The sequence below is a fragment of the Aythya ferina genome (assembly GCF_964211825.1).
Source record: "Aythya ferina genome assembly, chromosome: 11".
In the NCBI taxonomy this organism is placed as follows: Eukaryota; Metazoa; Chordata; class Aves; order Anseriformes; family Anatidae; genus Aythya; species Aythya ferina.
Window position 1 is genome coordinate 4,882,666 of NC_140307.1, and position 17,087 is coordinate 4,899,752.

At 36.9% G+C, this 17,087-nt stretch overlaps 1 long non-coding RNA gene across 1 annotated transcript in view; it reads right to left on the reverse strand.

Moving 5' to 3' along the window:
* Positions 1-10,065: 10,065 nt before the first annotated feature.
* The window catches only part of LOC311442868, a 102,560-nt gene continuing 95,538 nt past the window's right edge, over positions 10,066-17,087 (reverse strand). Inside the window, exon 4 of the long non-coding RNA XR_014696924.1 lies at positions 10,066-10,321. This is a non-coding gene — a long non-coding RNA (uncharacterized lncRNA). The remainder of the gene's footprint in view (positions 10,322-17,087) is intronic.

The following is a 17,087-nucleotide window of genomic DNA, read 5'->3' on the forward strand; positions in this document are numbered from 1 at the left end:
GTCTAGTTAGGAATTTAACTTTGAAAAGAGCTCCCCTCCTTCCACTCTCCAATGCCAATTCAAGATAGAGTAGTCCTGAAACAGTCCTGAGTTGCAGACATTAAAATAGTCTTAATATCTAAGAATCCTAGATTGGAGTTTCAAATAATTTCACATCAAAAATATGTGAAACTGCTTAGTAACATCAAATTCCTCAACTCCTTTTGGGGTATCCTGTATCTCCAGAGCCTGGGAGACTCATCTTTTGCTTTGTCTGGGATGTTCTGTTACCAGAATGAATTTATATTATCAATATAAATTATTCTTTAGATGTCCATAATACTCTTCAAAGAAGAATAAAGCTCCTGGTTTATCTAACAGAGATTACAATCTAGATTAGAACCAGAACAGTACACTATGACTATTCATATAGAGGAGATGTAAAGGAACAGCTGATGGAGCCATTTGAGAAGTCAAGATATTTGGCCAATAAAAGATGTAACATCATGGACTAGGTTAGGAAAATGTTTCCTGCTGTTACAGTTAGGATGTTCATGAGACAACAAGACTAAGACAATGAACCTCTTCCCCAGGGAGCTCCCTGGGACTCCTGGTGATGCCCTGGGACTCCCTTTCCATTGCAGGATGAGGACAGAATTTACAGGCATTAAAGTATCATGAAAGGGAGTAAAAGGGTAGGAAGGGTAAGACATAAAGGAACCATCCACTTGAAATAAATGAAGACATCACAGCAGAGTAAAAAGAGATAACAACAGACAGTTGGGTGCAGAGTGCTAATTGGGAGTCTGAACTGAATCAGTGGCCCCAGCCCAGCATTAATGAAATATTCATAGACATCCACACAGCGCACTGTCAGCAAAGGACAGGTTGGTTTGCCTTTTAGTGAGGAGAATTTTACTATATCACTGTTCCCTTGTTTTCTGTACCCTCACAACTCTGAGGCTGTGGTAAGACAAGACATACAATTGCTGTAAACTGTGTTTTGTCTATGAAAACTTCATACTGGGTAACTTGGCTTAAAAAATTAATTACATCATCCATAAAGATCAACCACTTAGGAACTTGAGACATCCAGAAACTTCATAGACATCTTTCTCTAACTTTTAGTCATCCTTTCCTTGACTTTTTTGGCTTCTATGTATTCCTGTGTTATGAAACCTGTGCAAAGATCTGAGCAGTGTTTTTCATATGTGGGCAGGAGGGAGCATGGTGTTTCAAGAGAAAAGTAGTTCTTCTATCGATAAAAATTCATAGGTATTTCAAACTGAGAAACTACTCCTGACAGAGGCTGTCATCTCTCATACGGTATAAAGTGCCCACAATCCCCACAAAGACCAACAGGTTCTGGGCTCCATCCAGAGCCCCTCAGAACTGAGCCCTTCATCCAGCACACTTGGCTTCAGTTCATATCACTTGAACTCACATTGTTCAGTTGGGCTTAAATCTTTACATAAACTGTTTGCTCAATTGCACTGCATACCGTGCATGCTGCTGTGTGCACCTGTTTGTTTTGATAGCAAGCACAATAGGATATTTTGTGGGTTGAAATCATCCATTGTAACAAAACAGTCTTTTTTTAATTAAAAACAATTCTGGAAATGAAAACACAATACGAATATGTACAGAAAATCCTTTTATAAGGATTGAAATGTAAAACGTGTCAAAATATTTTTAGAACCTCACAAATATTTGGCGACACAAAGTCAGTTTTCACAGAGCAGCTCTGTTTTTAATGGGCATAACTTGTCTTTTTAAATGATCTCTAAAGGATATTCTAAGTAAATCTTTAATGTATTCCATTTTAAAAATAAAGAGAATATATTTATTTAAGGGAACTGTATACTTATGGTGTTTTATGTTCTGCTTGCTAATTAGGAAGGAAATGCACTGTTAAAAAATCTGATCAGGAAATAAGATTTCCGGTCTACTTAAATCAGTATGGGTTGGTATCCATTCACAGAAAGCCATATCTCATAATACTTCTGCATGTTGAGCTTTCAGTAATTACAAGAGGAACAGCATACAAAAAAAGCCTAAACTATAAGACAGAGACTGACCGTGTTCATCTTTAATACTGTGCCTTTTACTCTGGGGGCTGTGCTTGTAACTGCCTGCAAGAACCTATACCCTCCAGTCTTGCAGAGAACTCTACCATACATACTCTCTTTCATACAAGGTGAAAGTACAAGGTACCATAAGCTAATGATACTCATAAATAATTATTTTCTAGACCCTGTTGTTTACAGAGAGCTTTTGAAATGGAAAACACCTTTAAAGGCATAGAGTTATAAAAGCATTATCCTTTCCCCTGTAGATTACAGGACAGACAAGCACACTAATCTCAAATCTTTCAGATGACAAGAGAAAAATGTCTAACTTTCTTAATGATCACCACTGAGGCAAAATTAATGCAAGTTTGGAAGAGGACAGCTGAAGACCTTTAACAGTGCAGGACAGCCACAGAGATTTCAGTGCCAGCCATGTATCAGTAGTTAGGTAGATTCCATCTCTGTAGGACAGAACTATTGGTACAGTGTGTAACCTCCCACTACATCAGGGAAGGTGGATTAGCCTTAAACCAGGACAGATGTTGTTCTATGGATTTGTTGCTTTCTTTTGAATAAAGTAGACTGATGTTGTCTTCCAGAAATCAGTTCACTGCCCAGCACAAAAGCTTTGCCCTTTCATCCCCTTTGCATGCAGAGAGAGGGGAAGCTAACATGGTAAAATTCATTCCTGGGCAAGAGGCCAGAACATGGCCTAGGTACTATTAAGCCTGCAAAATAGGGTTTAAGTGGGACTTAAGTGGTGCATGAGCCTTTTGTTGGCTTTCTGCCCAGAAGTGAACTTTACCCACAGAGAATATTACATGTTGTCCGTGCATTGTCTCCCATATATGGGTGCAATGTAATTCTCCTTTGTCACCCTGACAGAACACCCAGCATTGCTTGAACTGAGTTGTTCTAAATGGTCCAGAGTAAATTATGCCTCCTGCATGCAATACAACCAAGAAAAGCATTGCTAACACAGGAAGAAAGTGTCTCTTTACACTGAAGGAAATTTAATTTTCGCAGGACTGCTATGCCGACAGGGTAAACAGTATGGACCCTTATTATAGAAAGATGTGGTTTCCGGCATTTACTTCTACAATATAGCATATAGATTTTCTGCAAGGCTTTATTTTTATTTTCACTTACCAAATAAGAAGAATCTCCCTACCAGTATGCTTATGTAGCATTCCTCATATTAAAATGTAGCTGGAAGTATTCCCACATTTATGAATGTGCTTAATTTAATGCACATGAGTAGCCTTTCAGATTCAATAGAATCACACAGACAGTAGAAATAAATTAAAATATAGAGTACATCTTTACATGAGCGAGGCCAAAAGTCCTACATGCATTCCTGAAATGCAGGCTTTCCCCCTTTTTAATTTTTCTGTTCCCCCTCCACACACACACTTTGGAACTAGAGTTGTCTCTTTCCTGATTGACTCATTTTCCTTTGAGAGTTGCTTAGATAGGTTACTAAGAGGGTTAGAAAACACAAGAAACAAAAGTTTAATGACTTGCAAAATTATGCACAAGAGAAACACACATATCCTGGGCATTTCCCAGCCTGATATGGTTTTAACTGGAAAAAAGGATGACAGGGAGGGAAGTAGAATTAGGAACAGAAACCTCAGATATCCTGGAATGAATAATAAATCAAAATATGCTATTGTAAATTCTTCTGGCAGCTCTTAAAAGTGACCACAAGTAGTCTCTCTGATAGATAGTGAAGGGATCCAGAACTGCTGACAGGTTTGTATATACCAAACTGATTAACACTTTATATCACATAGGCAATTATTAGGGGCTTTGAATTTGAGTTCTTACATTGCTCTTACTTCGAAGCAACCAGCTGTATTATTTTTTTTTCTGATGATGATACTTTCTGTAAATGGCATGTGGAACCTGATGATTATCATTCATTTTTATTTAGTTAGCAGATGGCTCCAACAGCAATTCCTTAAAAGTTTCTTCATTTATAAAATATGAAGTGGCTGACCTAAGTTAAACCAATTAGTAACTTTCCTTTATCATTTTTCTAGGTGCTTTCTTCATTATGAGATATCAATCAACTGCAGGGCAGTAAACATGCTAGTTCTGGTATTTGTGGAATGTTCAGATCATCAATTGAAGTACACGCAGTTCAAATCTGAAATATTAGCAGTTCAAAAATCCATTAAGATCCGTATCAGATGAGCTGTTATAATACCCATATTGAAATGTGTTGCACAGAATCAGCATGTGACACCTTGGAACTGAAAGAAAATATTTCCTGTTACTACAATGTTCATATAAAAAACTCCAGATTGCATTCTGTGGACAAGATAAAATGTTTTTCACCTAGAATATGCTCCCTGTTAGTAACACCATCTTCATTAACAATGTTCAGATTAGTTTCTTCAGAAAAAGCTTCAGGATGAAAGTATTTTGTGCAATACAACTGAAAAGCAATTCAGCTATCTGTTAAAAATGGCTAAATATTTTACCTTGTTTCTACAAGCAGGAGCTTTCAAGAAGATAATAATTTTAGTTCCAAAAATAAAAAATAAAAAAATAAAGGCACATTACTTGAGATAATGTGCATGACTCAAACTTAGCCACACTAAATTGGTAGCACTAGATGTGGTCCTATCAGTATGTCTGCCTAACTGTATCACATACCTCTGTTGTCTGAAAATCTCAACTACCTTTCCAATTACACTGGAGTGGAAAGCAGTTGTTAGGTTTTATATCAAGCAGAAAAGAAACTAATCTGTGCTTTTTGGCCTATTTTCTGAGTTGAGGAATATTAGAAAAGTCTACAAGATCAGGTAAGGCTTTTACTCGCATGAGTTTGATCCTGACAGGATCAGGCCAACCATTCACCAGATATGTTGATCTAAAAAAATTGTGTTTTGGAAAAAGGCAGGTTAAAATGATAAATGTCAAATATTAGTAGTTCTTTTTAAAAAGGCAAATCCCCTGACACTTCAACCTCATCCCTTGCTCTCCTCTCCACAGATGGCAACGAGGTGCACAGTAAAAGAAATTAAGATGATAGTGTGTTGACAGGAGCAAGGAGACTCCAGTTTTCATCCCTGCAGACAACAGAAATGACATCACGTCTCCTCAAACTGACACATTAATAAATTTAGTATCACCTGAACTTTTCTGGAAAAGAGAACCCTTTACACCAGCAAGTTATCTGGTGTCAGTAATAATAGGATTCTGTATCATATTCTGCTCCATATATGATGGCAGAATTACCTTTTGGGCCCTAACAAGTTGACAGGGGTTCATTTTGCTTCCTCTTTTAATGACATCTTCTTTGCAGGTGAACTGCAGATGTAATGACTTCCTCTTTTGCCTCTGAATACTCCCGAAATGTCATCATGACCCAAGACATCTCAATCTGGCTTAATGCAAACGGGAAGCAAAGGGTTTTTAAAGGTGAAACTGATCTTGCTAATGAAGAAGTATCACTCTTCATCTGGACAGGGAGCACAAAGCTTGTTAGATCGAGCTAGGTGAATGTCACAGGTTAGAGTTCAAGCATAACACAGAATTGTGACTAAAGATGTTATCTTCTATTTATGTAAAGATACACAGTCAAAACAAAGTAATATAAGTCTAAGTATTTTGGAATGGCCCAGCAAGGTATGAAATAAACATTTGCGTGAGAGGTCAGCATTTTGAGGACCTTAATCATGAATAGTTCAAACATTTTTAAAAAGATGACCATAAACATGTAAGGGTATGTTTAAAAGAAAAAGAGAAAAAGGGATAAACAGAAAAGGGAGCATAAGGGATGCTATTGTAGCTCATTGCTCCAAGCTGGAGAATTCACACGAAAGTATCTGATTTGTATGTTTAGCTACAGCAATTCAGATTGTAAAAATACTTTATATTTGCCTCTGAGTTGGATTCTGCACAGACTATGTATACATATATATATTTTTAATGCACAAGAGAGACAATTAGGAGCTTCAAGTAATCCACGGGCTTTTTTTTTCCAGTATGAGCAGAAAGCAGCTTGCTCTTCAGACTTACAGAAAGTTCACTGAAGCCGTTGGACACTCAAAAAAAAGTACCAACCACATTCTGACTACCTTTGTAAACTGACAGGAGACCTATCTCATCATCATAATTTTTGTGGGAGACAGCATCCATCATGTTGAGAAATCTGAGAATCAGTGGAAAGCATTAACTTTCAAAGCCTTTTCTTACTGTATAGAAATGGCATTGGCAACAAAATTTATCTCACCTCTTTGCAGATGTTTTTTACACGTTTAATTCATTTAATAATGTTTTGTTTATAGTCCAGGTTCTGGTGACACTTTTCTATTTAAAGCAGCACACTGTTTGCAGGACTTCAGAATGTCTCAGATGAACACATTGCATGAATGGGTCCAGATTGAAGCTAATGCAGAAATTGTTCAATGATTCACCAAGAGAAAATAAAAAACAAAAGCCTACTGGATTCAAATGCTTGTCTGATTCAGGGAACATTTTAAAAACACCACATGAATATTTTAAGTGCCAAAACTAAAATGGAGATTTGAAAATAAAGGCTTAGATTTTTGAAGGAATGCTTGCATCATCTATTCAATCTTCACATCTATTTCAAATTACATTTTTTTAAATATAAAAGTATATTTGAGCTGCTCTGATATAAGTTTTTGAGCAGTTTTTCATAAAAAAGCAGAAATGTGCTGGCAATATATATTTTTTTTCAGACATACTGACTTACTAAGAGTTTTTAGTTATTTACTTCTGCTTTCCCTAAGATGTTTAGTTGATTTTACTAATGTGAAATATAAAATCAAATAGAAGGGAATCTAAAAAGAACAAAACAAAAACAATGAGTAATTTTTAAAATTAACAATATCTATGGCTAAAAATTATGAGCCCAGTCCCTAGCTGAACTCCGCTATTTTATCCAAAACAATGAAGTCAGTTTTAGCATTAACAATAAAAATTTCCTTGTGTATCAAATCTGAATACTAAAGGACTCAGATGAACAAAATGGAACAACTAGAGGTTATACTCCATAGCAGTGGGTCAATTTTGCAAAAACTATTCAGCAGAGTTCCCTAGAGGTCATCAGAAACAAATGACAGAGGTGAAGGAACAGTGGTTTCAAGAAACAAAATTCAATTATGGACCCCAGAAATCTGCTGGTTGGCTTCTCCATGTCATCTAGATAAGAAATAGCTTAAAATATATCAGAACCTCATACAAGGACTATGGTTCCTTATTACGCATCTGGAAACAAAGAACAGCTTTTATGCAACAGTAAAAACTTCCAGGCCATACATCATGCAGCGGATTGATGTAAAGATTGTTTTCTGGAGAACAGCCTTTATTCATTCTAAATCAATGAGTGCTATAGAATGGATGATAAACTTGCATGTCGAACTCTGAAGTTGCTATTCAAATTGCTTGATGAAAGAGAAGATTGAATACAAGATTTGATTATCTAATACCTGATACAAGATGTAAAACCTTCTTTCTTGCATATTTGAGGCACAGAAATTGGTTAATGAGTTTAATTCATGTACCTTGAAATAAAAAGTAAAGTATTTGCAAATAAGTTTAAATGAATTTTAAATTAAATATATATATATGAGTCACAGCCTCTGTGTTATTTTAGGAAAAACAAGCAATTACACTTCGTTCTAACAGGTGGAATAATGACTTTTTCACCTGTCAATTGACAGCTTAAAATTCCCACACATGTAGACCATTTCTGTTTCATCTTTTCTTTGAATTTCAGCTGCTTTGCTTTTCAATGCCTGTGCTTTGCTGGTGTCTCCTTTGTGTCTGAAACTCTCACACTGAGTTCCGCCTCTTTGGTGCTGGGCTTTCTTTTCACAGTGACATTTCAACATAAACAGTCAATATTCATTACCTCAAAGGAGACTTCCCTCCTATTGCTGACCAATTAAATACCAGCTGAGATAGGCAGACAAAGGTAAAGAAGCTGTAGCACAAGACTGGCTTGGAGTATACTTCTCTTAAAGGGGAAAAAATGTATTCAAAACAAAGAATTGACAATATTGGGAAAATCCAAAGCAGAGCAAAACAGTTTCTTCAGAAGTTATGCTCCCCCTCTTTATCTTGCATGGTCCTTTCCTAGTGTTATTCCGTCCTAGACAGGAATAGAAAAGATGCATATGCATCACAGGGACAAAGACCGATTACAGGTATTCCCATACAGTCTCAATAACTTTGATGAAAGCAAGGATGTAACAAAAAATAATAACTAATATTTGATGCCGAGAGAAAGGGTTTCCCCCTTCTTATTTCCGAGATGTAATTAAGATCCAGATGTGTTTCAATGTCGTTGCATTATGTACAGTTCAGCAAAGACTGCTTCTGTTTGTACTAAGTTCAACTCTGACAAGGAAAATGCCCACCTAAACAGACCATGAGCAAGGGTGAAGAGGTATACCAAGCTTAGGCTGATGAGAACAGCCTGCTGACAGACAGCCTGAAGGCTGATGAACCTCCTTCTCTTCCTCAGAGTGGGAGGGGAAGGGCCTTGGTATCATTCACTGTCTCCAAAACACAGGCACAGCCCTTAGGGGAAGGAATAGTTCTACACATGGCAATGCAATTCAAGCATTCAGTTTCACCTGGAAAGTGCAGGAGCACTGAGTCATAAAAATACTAAGCTGAAAAGGACTGAGAGAGATTGTCTATATGGCATAAGTGCCTCAAGGCAGGATTGGATACATGAACTATTCCTGACATGTTTGTCCAACCTCTTGAAAAACAGAGGCAGCACAGCCCTTACACCTCCCTTGCCAATCCACACCAGTGCTTAACTGTGCTGAAAAGCTATCAAGATCTTCTTACTGTCTAAACTAGACCCGTTTTGCTCTGAATTAAGCCTGCATAAACCCAAATTTGCACATACACAAATGAAATCCACAGAGAAGTCCAGTGGTGCTCTGGCCCATACTGTTTTTCAAGGAGTTTAAGCATGGTTGTTGTTGAGTGGTGATAATCTTCAGAGCAAGTATATATAATTATATATACAAATAAATAAATAAAGTAATGATTTATAATCTGAAACAATAAGGAAAGTTAATTATTGTCTTAAGGAATGTTTTAGTATAATAACCTAGCAAAGAGAACAAAACAGCCTGGAATATGAGAGTATGCAGATCAGCCACAAACGTGATGCAAACAAAAACAAGTCTGAAAACAAAAGACTTAATGACTGCTCAGTGCAAGATCAGGCTGAACTGTCACAGTCTGAAAGTTCTGCTTCAATGATATGAAATAGTTCTTGCATTTTTACATGAACATATAAAGATTATTTTTTTTTTCCTTCTTGTCAAACAGAGAGATTTCTATAGCACAAAAGGGCCCAATCCCACAGCCTACCCTCAGTGGGAGGTTTGCTTAACCAAGAAATGCAATGTCAGGCATTCTCAGAGGATAAAAACAATACAAAGAATTGGTGTACATGCTTTATGTAAAGGTAACAGCTTGAATCCCTGAAAGCATCCAAATGATTTTTACTTAAATGAATGTGACATTGCCAAGAAAGAAACTTTATCCTCATGAGAGATCTTTATTAGCCAGGGTACTTAACCCTAAAGATGAGGAGAATTTAATAATCACAGGGTTGTTTTCTCCCTCTTTCTTTCATTTGTGCAACCAGCAGCTAGAGGGCACAAAAGAATGCTTTTACCTTATGATCTATCATATAAAAGAGCTCTACTGACTGAATAAACAAACAAACAAACAAAAAATCAGTGCTAATATCATAGTATACTACATATTTTGTTCAGAATCCTAGTCTGTGTCCTGTTTCTCAAGAAGCAGTGGCAATTCAGAGAGACAGTGGCATGACAGTGCAGGGGACTAAACACCTTTATTCCACTAAGAATATGCATTTAAATCCCAGGACAGAGCAGGTATTTCATGCCACATACACTCTCTACGAACACGGTCATCATTACTTGCCATAACTGTTTTGCAGAGCTCTTTGTTTAAAACTAATATAAACACATATTTAACCTCCTTCATTCTTACATCTTAAATATTAATGCTGGCTGTGATTCTGCATTAATAACAGCTATTATTTTTGCATTAATAAGGAGCTTACGAGAATAAACATGGAAGTCATAGTGCAGTCTTCCCGTCAATTAAAAAGAGAGTCAGTTGTAGTTGCAGAGTATTTTATCTTATCATTTCACTCAGGACATTTCCAGGTTCATGGATCTGATCTGAATAGCTCCAGTGATGATAAACATGTAAGTATGTAGAAAACCATCCTGGCAAGAAAGCCACAAAGAAGGTTATCAGTGAATTGCCAATTTTGGAAACCCTCACTTTGGAAGGAGCATTATCACCATAAATGAGGTCATTTATGTGGACAATGCGAGCATAGAGCTTGACATTTTTCCACCAGAAATCCTAATAACCCCAGAGGGGTCACATCTGTTGCTGCACTCTAAAATAGGGTGGACCTTAATAGCAACATGTGTATTTGTATGTGTGTATATACATATATATACACAGACATGTACTTAAAAAGTGAAGCAAAACAAAGACCCTTTCCCTTCACCCCTAATGAACTGCACCAACCCCTTAGGCAGAAATGACTTGGATCCAGATAGAGTGCCATTTGCCAAATTGTAAATTGCCTACATTTATTTTGGGAGTGCACTAAACAGAGTGCTAATTGCCTTGTTTAGCACTTTCCCTTCTTTCATTTGCACTGGTGTAAAATCTTAGTAAATTAACTCAGGATTTTATTATGTAGGTAGCATTTGAACAACTGAATCAGTGAGAAAGCAGCATCAAAGGACTGATAAAAGAGGAGTTGACTCTACCCAGAATGCCATTTATATGTCCCTTGAATTAAAAAGGATGAAATTAACTTTTAATCCTTTTGCTTTTCATATAGCTGATCTTAACATAACATGTATTACTCAGTCATTTTATTTGCATTTACTCATTTCAAAATGTTAATAACTGTGGTTGCAAGCTTACTGTATGGGAATGTGCAGTTGCTTGTATTCATATACGTAAGTGTGTAGGATTCCTTAGTAATTTTTTTGAACTGCAGCCAAACACAGACTTGAGGCTTCTGTTTATTGTCAAAGAGAACACCCTGAAGAGCAATTCCCATCTAACTGTTCAGTGGGCTATGCAAAATTAACTGGTGGTCTCACACTTGTCCACAGCACCAACGGTATCTTATTTTTACGTAAAGTCCAAAGAGAAAATGGAGAAAAAATAATCGCCATATTCTCACCTCTACAATATTCATATTTCCCACAAGGAAATGAGAAACGTGTCATTTATTCTGGAAGCAAATTCAGTGATATACATGTTTCAGACCAAAATCTTGCACCAACAATTTTTTTCCTCAAAATAGAGGATTTCAGCTTGGTAGCACTATTGCTTGTGAACAGAATTACATTAAAAGAAAATGCAGAGTGAAGACCACAGAGTTAGTACTGTAGATCTGGGTTCTGTTCTGAACACATGTGCTGGGCAATTCCTGTCTTCATGTAATGGATTACAGCAGTGAGGAAACGCTTGGGGTTTTCTACTGTCAGAACCTTAATTTTCTTAAGTTCAGAGAAGCCAGAACTTCTGTCTTCATAAGCAGCCTTATAATACAGAAAAGACAGATAAAAACCCATTTGTTGCTGTCAATAAACACTGTACTTGCCAAAACTTGATTTATGCTCTTCTCCTTTCAGTTTGCTGTTCTTTCAAATCATGTATTTGTATATATGAGAAGCACAGTATCATCAAAAATATGAAATTGATTTACTGAAGTTAGAATGAATTTGAGAAACTATAAAAAAAAAAAAAAAAGTAAGGTATGTTTTCTTAGTTTCTGATAGACTTTTTGAAAGACTAATTTGCTGGTTATTTTTCCCTCAAGTACTTCTGATTGTAATGGGAACGGGAATTACAAACCAACATAGTATCAAAAGTCAGCAATCCTGAATCCTTAGTTTTCTAAGAACTTTTTAGTAAATAACACATTATATAATCATTTGCAAGTACTCAACCTTTAAGGTACCTTACAAAACAGAAGAAAAAGGATTGCTTTACAAAGCAGGGTGTTTTTTTTATGAGATTTTTTTAGTTCAGTTTCCAGACCAGCATTGTTTGGGAGGGCTCCAGGTAACTATCTAAACTTTTGGATGCTTCTCCTAATTGAACCGCCAAGCCATTTGAAGTTCCTGTATTATTATCTAACACCTGGCTGCACTGCTGTAAAGTGCTATGTGAATAAAATAAGATATGATTTAACGTGTGCTAGCAACTATTTGCCAAAATAACAAAAGAAATGTTTCCTAATGATTCTCTGTACATAAATTCATAATAACGATTCAGAAGTTACTCCTTCCATTGCAAGGGTAAAGGAAGCCATGCCACGAATTTCCATGGCAGCAAGTGCAGACACACTATTTGGGACCACATCTTCTTGCTACAAGACTGAGTGAGTAGGAAAGAAGTAGGTTATAGATTTATTTTTTATGTGTACAATATCATTAATTAGGAAGTGATAGCCCAGTTACTGACATTTTTTTTTTCTTCTTTTTTTTTTTTTTTTCCACATTACAGGTAATGTATTGCACTCATTCAAGCACTAGGACTTCCATGATGTTCCCTGCTATGAACATACATAAAAAATGAGACTCTACATCTGGAAGTTTTCATTATAATCTGAAGTGTTAAATTCAAAGTACTGAAGAGCAGACAAAATCCGTACCAGAGGGAAAGTAGCCACAGACCACATACAGCTCAACGGAGATAAATACAGCCTTTCCTTGAGGTGCCGCATAAATCTAGCAAGATTAAGTTGGTTCTGCCAATTCAGTGGAGAAGTTAGTTAACTGCTAAACCCATAGAGAAGGTAAAGTACATTTACTAGAGAAATAAGATCTAGGACATGGGTTGTATAGTTCTGAAAAAGGAGTACTCTGGAGCTTAAGGACAGGACATTTTTTTAACTGATCTCCAGTGTTTGACCATTTGGCCTTGTAGCATCAGGAATATGTTTTTAATGAATTAAGATAATACTGAAAAACAAATGGGATAGAACATCTGCTTTCAAATTCTTTGTTATTTGGTGTTTAGTCACACACACACATAAAAAATGCAACAGAAAAAGAACAGAAAAAAATACACAAAGAGAAATTTGTCTACAAATACAGCACAAAGATTTTTATGTTCTAATATAGTCCCTGATCTCATACAAAATGAATATGCTAAAGAATCTCCATCAAAAACATTGATGCAGAAGAATTGGCCACCCGTAATGTTCCAAATAAATGCTGCACAGTATCGCTTTGTAATAGAAAACCATTCATAAAAATATATAGTATTCCAGTCACAAAATACAAAGAACTTTACAGTTCTACCAATATAACACCTTCACCACAATGATCTTTACTTTGTATTATCAACAGGATTTTCTCAAAAGATTCAGACTTCAAAAAGAAATAATCCAAACAAGATTGTTATACTAATAAATTAGAACTAACCTTGTTGAGGTATCTTACAGGGGCAAGTTTTGGTATTCCCTCCTTGTTCAACAAGCCCATTTGTTTCAGTAAGTTAATTTTCAGAGCCAGTTCTAGGATCAGTACTTCTTCCATCACCGTTCCTAAGCAAGCACTCTAGCTAAAGTACAAGCAATATTTTAGCTTAGATTGTGTAGGTATTTGAGGTATTTCCTTTCATAAACAGAGTTTAGAAGTTGATTTATAGAACAGAAGTGAATAAATAGGTATGAACTGGAGGATTTTCTCTGAATCTTTAATTAGTTGTATTTTATATACATGTCTTGCTTACAAGCATCTCTAGCAACTACCATGACATATCCCTAGTTATTATATATACACAGACATGCTCATGCATGTGTATCCAAAAAAAACAACCCAACAACATCCAAAAAAAAAAAAAAAAAAAAAAAGAAACTTTAATGGAGTGGGATCTGCACAGTGTCAGAGTTTTTAGTGTTGTTTCCCTGTACCTGTGAAGGACACATGCTAGTTTATAAGTATCAATCACATAGCACTTTTGGCATAAGAAAGTTCTCACTCACAGTGAGAAATCTTCCACGATAATATAGTATAAGGAGGTTTTACATAGCAGAGTGAATCTTTTGCCTTGATCTCACCCTCTTAATGCAGTTTTATTTATGCTTTTCAACAAAAATCAATGTAATCTGCATGTAGAAAGAAAACTTTTTGTATTGTTGTTCGAATAGTTAAAGTCTGAATAAGTCATGAACTAACAACGAAGTCTTAAAACACGGCTGAGAGCAAAGCCTACATTGACAACAAACAAACAAAAAAATACACCTATTACTGGTAGATCAACTTTTCTAAGATGATCAGGGATACAGGAATAACTCAGTGAGAAATAACTGCATAGTGGGTGACATGCTATCTGGATTTTTAGGGACCTTGTTTTCTGCCTTCCCACAGAGTTGCTATTTGCCCATGGTTCAGCTTCATACAGATATTTTTAGATATCCAAATCAATCATTGTGGTACCCAGGGAGGAAAAAAAAAAGCACAACAATTTTAAATTATTAATACTGCCGATGCTGAGACAGCAGAGCTTTGAGATGACTCTACCTGCATCTTTTCCTGTAAAGGAAACACACCAAGAACACACCTCAAGCTTTGCAAATAAGAACAATTAACTTTTTCAAATGAAAGAAACCTCAAAAAGATTAAGAAACACAAAAAAGGGAATGCAAAACTCCACAGAATTTTCTCCCTGCCTCCTGTGTCCTCAGAAGGTGGGTCATTTCCCTCAGGCTTGCTCTCAGATCAGCAGCTCAGTGACTTTCTAAATTTTGACAAGTTCCACTCAGTCTCCTAGCTCCCTTGGAAACCTCGTGCTTTCTCTGCCTGAGGCTTGTCTGCTCCTTGTCCTCAGGAGTATCTCGGCCTTAGCCCCTATTTCAGGCTCCCTTTTCCCCTATCTCTTCTTCTGTGATCAAGCTCAGTTGCTCTTGGGGAAGGAATAATCTCCCCCAAATTGCAGAGGGCTGCTGCAGAGGACAGCAGTCAGGAGAAGTTAAGCATCTCCCCAGGGGAGCCTCACAGACTGCATACATACTGGCTTACACATAAGAAACTACAAATAAAACATAATATAGTATCTCTAGACTATTATGTTTATGAATCTATTATATTATACCCTTAAACATATGTTTCAGTTTTCTAGTTGGCTGGAAAGCAGCTCTCTGCAGCAGACCTGCTGGAAAATCCTGCCTCGACCTGGAGTCTGAGGGATGCTCGTGTACGACCTCCGAGAAGCCTGGATCTTCCTCCCTCCTCTCATCAATACAGATTCTTACACATCAAGAGCAGCTATTAGATCAAGTCACCGCATTGCCTCCAGACAATATTGTCACTTTAAAATGGGACAATTTTTCACTTACAAAGCGCTTCACTCAAGAAATGCAATGCATTAATTGAGAGTACCGGTGAGAGTCCTTAGTATTATTCGCCATATTTCATGGCTGTAAATGATGGCACAAATTTTCAATGAGTTACCCAGTGCTAGAAACAGATCAATGCCAGAAAGACAGTGGCATCCAGAGCTACTTAGAGCTGTTTCTGATCCTCCTGCTGCAACCAACGTTCCCTCCTGGGCAAACATCGGCAGCATTTGATGTCAGCTACAAACGTAAGCAGCACCAGTGAGAAACAGTTAATGGAGGTTTGATATTTCATTGCAGTGGGCAGGGAAATTAAATCTGCAGTTTGTGACTCTTAGGAAATTAAGTCTCTATTAGGAAAGGGTTAAAGACAGATTATGTAAATAAGGATATTGTTATTTGTCCCATATGTAGCACTGTGGAGTGAAGACCGCTTTCTCTCTCTCTTTTTTTTTTTTTTTTTTTAGTTTTTCTTTTCCACAAATTGAGAGATTAACCTGGTCTCAATTGAAATGGCAGCCCATATCATACCTTCCCTTGATCTCACAGCATGGCTAATAACAGCTGGGGCCTACCAAGCAGGCTTCTTTATTTTTCCTTTATTGTTCCAGGCCACACAACCGTGAACCTTCAGCATGTTATGTACTTAAGCATGGTCAGGTTGATGTCATTATTTTCTTATTGTTGTGGAGCTCCCTGGGTGTTTGCCCATATTCATACAGAGGGGCTTGTGTGCTCTTTGTAGGTTAACCTTTTAAAAAGGAGATGCTCTACCACTTGCAAATGTAGCCCAGGGCTGTGACATTGCACTAGGCCGATTGGTACGCTTCAAAACACATATTAGCACCACTTGTGCTATTTCATCTTTCTTTTTAATTTTAGCCCAGTCTTGTTAGATAAATCTTATCTGTGCCACAAGTAAATGCTTGATAGAGCACATTTTTAAAGGCTTTAGAAAGAGAGAAAAAAAGTGTGGTTTGTCTGGGTCACTGTGTGCTTTGTCTAAGTAGAGGCATAGCTATTTGCCAGTTTATCTGTCTGCTGTCCCTCTGTCTATCTCTCCAGCTACCTTGCAGCAAACAAGCCATGAGCATTAGTGCTGAATTGCGAGAGCTACAGGGAAAAGTGCTTCTCTGCATGAACCATGGCCACATTTAGCTTTTACAATCCTATAAAAATTGGTCTACTTGCTATCAGTTCAGCCTAGAAAGCAAGCCACAGCTCTCAATTGCCTCCAGCTTTGATGTAAGCACCCCACAATATTTCCGTTTAAACTACAGTGGATAGAAGACACCTATAAAAATATTAATTAGCTCCAGTTGACACCAGATGCAGTTAACATAATGTGCGCCAGCTCTGAAATACTAGAGTTTTTATTAGGTAAGCTAATGTTTATTGCAAGCATTAAAGCCTGAGTCATAAAAGGCTGAGTATAAGAAAGATGTTTCAGGTATTATTCCTTTCACGTATCAAACACAAGTTTGTTAAATCCTACTTGCAGGGTTAATTATTTTGGAAGTCATATTGGAAATACAAGCTTTCAAAGAGTTTGGCAAGATTTTTCCATGCACTCAGCGGGCCAAATGTAGATGAGTAAGAGGATGAATCTC